This window comes from Pteropus medius, unplaced genomic scaffold, assembly GCF_902729225.1.
Source record: "Pteropus medius unplaced genomic scaffold, Ma_sr-lr_union100, whole genome shotgun sequence".
NCBI classification, from domain to species: domain Eukaryota; kingdom Metazoa; phylum Chordata; class Mammalia; order Chiroptera; family Pteropodidae; genus Pteropus; species Pteropus medius.
In genome coordinates, this window is record NW_024342471.1 from 4,499,425 (window position 1) to 4,503,777 (window position 4,353).

The following is a 4,353-nucleotide window of genomic DNA, read 5'->3' on the forward strand; positions in this document are numbered from 1 at the left end:
AGAGCACAATCTTGGCTGGATATTTAGTGTTGGTTAAGTGCTTTTTCTGCATTAGTTAATATGATCATGTGGTTTTCTTCTTTACTGTGTTAATAGGGTGGAGTAGACATATTTTCGAATGTTGAACCAGCATTGTACTCCCAAGATATACCACACTTGGTCAAGATATGTGTACACGTGTCTGTGCACATACACATGTACATATATATTATATATACATATGTATATATGATTTGCTAATATTTTGTTGAAACCATAGAGGCCTGAAGTTATATTCAGAATGTTTTTAACCATTTACTTGGTTTCTTCTTGGATGAGTAGTTTGGAGCTTCAAGAAATTGGTGCATTTCAAATAAGTTTTCAAATTTAAGTACATAGAGTTGTTCATAGTATATTCTTGTTATTCATTTATGTCTGTAGGGTCTGTAGTGATATTCTCTGTTGCACTCTGGATATTGATAATTTATTTCTTCTCTCTTTTTTTCTTCATCAGTCTGTCTAGAAGTTTATCAGTTTTATTGATATTTTCACAGAAGCAGTTTTTTGTTTGACTTTTTCTGTTATTCCTCTGCTTTCAATTTCATTAATTTCTGGACTTTATTATTGTATTTATATTATTTTTATTATTACTTATTTTTATATTTATCTGTATTATTTTATTCTGATTGCTTTGGGTTTATTTTGCTCCTTTTTTCCCCTAGTTTCTTAAGGTGGAATCATAGATCGTTGATTTGACACCTTTCTTCTTTTCACATATACTCATTTAATGATATATATTTCCCCCCCAAGCACAGTTTTAGTTATATCTCACAAATTTAGAGAGAGATTTTTTTTTTCAGTTCAAAATTTTCTAATTTTCCTTGAGACTTCCTCTTTGACCCATGGAATATTTATAAGTTTTTTTTTTTTTCCCTAAGTATTTGGGGAATTTTCCAGATAATTTTTTGATACTAATTTCTAATTTAAGTCAATTCTGCTTAGATATATTGTTTGAATGATTTCAATTCTTTAAATGTGTTAAGATTTATTTCATGAACTAGAATACGATTTATTTTGGTGAATGTTCCTTGAATATTTGGAAAGAATGCGTGTTCTGCTGTTCTTGGATGGCTTCTTCTGCAAATGTCAGTTAGAGCCAGTTCCTTGATAGTGTTGTTCAGTTTTTCTCCACCCTTGCTGATTCTCTGTGTGCTTGTTCTCTTAGTTCCTGAAAGAGTAATGTTCACATCTCCAAATATAATTATAAATTTGTTCATTTCTCCTTCCAGCTCTGACAGCTTTTACCTAGTGTAATTTGAAGCTCTTCTGTTAGATACATACGCATTTAATGATGTTATGTTTTTTAGTGAATTGACCCTTTTACCATTATTTAGTGTCCTCTTTATCTCTGATAATATTATTTTCTCTAAAGTGTACTTTGTCTGATAATAATAGAGCCACTCCAGTTTTATTTTTATTAATATTTGCATGGTGTATTATTTTTCATCCTTTTACTTTTAACCTACCTATGTCATTAATTTAAAATGAAATTCTTGTAGACAGCTTATAGTTGAGTCTTCTTTTTAAAATTCAAATTTGACAATCTCTGTCTTTTAACTGGTATATTTAGACTATTTTCATGTAATGTAATTATTGATAAGTTTGAATTTAGGTCTACTATTTTATTTATTTATTTTTTCTATTTTTGACTTCTGTTGTCCTTTGCTCTGTTTTACCTTTCCTGAATTCTTTTGGATATTTTGAATATTTTTAGTATTCCATTTTAAATTTTCTGGTTTTATTTTGCTATATCTATCTATATATAGTCTTAAGTGGTTGCTCTAGGGATTACAATATACATATGTGACTTTTAATGGTTTATCAGGATCAAGAGGATGTGGTGGTTGATTCAGTGTAGGGGTGGGATAAAGGAAGGCGTTAAGTATGACATTGAAGTTTCTGGATAAGGTAACTGGGTATAAAGTGATATCATTCATTACCAGGGTGATTATGATCTGGGGAAAATGAATTTTGTTTGGAACGTATAAAGTGTGGGATACTTGTGGAACATTCTAGGGGAGCAGATCTGGGGAAAATGAATTTTGTTTGGAACATATAAAGTGTGGGATACTTGTGGAACATTCTAGTGGAGATGTCAGAAGGCAATTTATCATATGGGCCTGAAGTTAAGAGAAACACTTATGGAGGCTTAAGGAGAGATATGGAAGTCATCAGTTGCAGTTAGCATCTGTTTGTTTGCTCTGGCAACCCATTCCCATTCTTGGCCACTCTCAACTCTAGAAATGGGACTTGAGTAGGCTCAACTATTCTATCCCATTCCTCCTGGCCACAGAGATTAGCTCAGGGTTAGACTTGTAACTGAATTTGGCCAATGAGAATGAGGTCCAATACTTTTGTTTCATCATCTTGGGGAGACACACTTTGTTTCTGATTGGAGGTAATCTGATAGGAAGTAAGATCTGAAGATTCTGCTGCCATCTTTCTTCCCTGAAAAAGAACCATCTGAAAATATGTCAGCAAGAGAGGAAACAGCTGAGGGATGCTGAAAATGAGTGGGTCCAGGGGATATTGTTTGAGTCTCTGGTCAATCTGTGCTTAGTCTCTAGACTTTTCAATTGAGTTAGCCAATACTTTTCATATTTCCTAATTTATGTTCGATCAGGCTTTCTATATCTTTTGAATAAAAGAATTCTGACTGACAAAAGCATCTAGTGGGTATGAAAGCCATGGTGGTGAGTGAAAGTGTGGAATAAGAGTGTGTCCAAAAAGAGAAAAAAAGAAAAAGCCCCATTTAAGGAATAAGCAGAGAGAAAAGAACCTAGGAAGGAACACGAGAGGAGTGCTCAGAGAAACGGGAGGTCTGTGTCTCAGAAGCCCGAGCAGGAGAGTTAAATAAATAAATAAATAAATAAATAAATAAATAAATAGAAGAGAGACAGAGAGAGAGAAAGTAATTAGCAGTTTAAAATACTTATGGGGGATCAGTCAGGATAAGGACTGAAGAGGGCCCTTTGAATTTATCAACAAGAAGCCTGTTGACAAAACAGTCGTAGTTACCATGCTAGAAGGATTCTTCGAAATCATTACTTTCTACCCTCTTCTGCAGATAAAGAAATTGAGGCAATGAGATACTTAATTTTCTTTTTTAAGCAGGAGATACAAGATTATAATAAGTAAACATGAGGGGCCTAAGGGTCCTTAAAGGTCACATGATCAATTACTTATCCAATACTTGAGTCTCTTATACAACATCTCTCTGAAGCCTGTGCTTAAATACAATTACTGAGAGAGAACTCATTACTTCCCAGGTATAATGAGAACCCCCGGTTTCTGACTTTTTACACCATGTTGCCTTTACACCACAGAGCAGACACATGCCAGGAGATTGTATGCATCCTGAGTTAATTCCTGGGAAATCTGGTTGGATTTTGAGAATTCAGAAGACTAAGTCATAGTTTGTATTTTAAGGAGACCCTTGGCTGAGATAGAGCCCTCCCCTCATGACTCTATCCACTCCCTAAATAAAGCCAAATCCTTAGGGAATTCCAAGACTGGATATGCCAGGACCAGCATAACATTTCCACATGCATATTCAGGAACCTCGAACTCAATATATTAAAAGCTGAACTCATTACCTTGCTCTACTAAAACCTGCTTTTACTCTTGGGATTCTGACTCTTTTTACATCCAGATGCTCAAGACAGAAACTGGAGCTCTCCTTGGTTCTTCTTTCTCTGTCTTCCACTACCCATTTCTTACGAATCACCATCAGTCTTCCAAAGTGTTCCTAAAACTTGTCAACTTCTCTTTATTCCATCATACCCAAGTATAGGCCACCATTACTTCCCACCTGGACAATGATCAGTTTCTCAACTTCCAGTGTCTCCCCATTTCATCCGATCTCCACAGGGAAGTCTTTTCAGGCTCATGCAACACCCTTCAATGGCTTTCCATTGCACTCAAGAAAAAGTACAGGCTCCCTAACAGGCCTAGATTGCGTCCTTAACCCTGGAGCCTCTGCCTGCTCTGTAACCTCATATTGTGCCTACCTTTCTCACACTCATGTCTTCTGCCTCTTTGAAGAAGCCGTGCTATTTTTCTCTTTTAGTCTTTTTTTGTCACATGCCATTCCCATTCTTGGAACTGTTTTGCATTGCCTCTTCCATTCAATAATACCTGTGAGCTCTTTGTTTGGGTATCACCTCTTCATGAAAGCCTTCCCCAATTACCCTTGCCACAGGCAGGATTAGTGCTACCCTTGTTTTCTCATGGGTCCTTGGGACTCTCTGTTGCAGAACTTTTACTATTCTCTAGCTATCTGTTTTTGGAATATTTCTCCCCTGTTTGACTTTA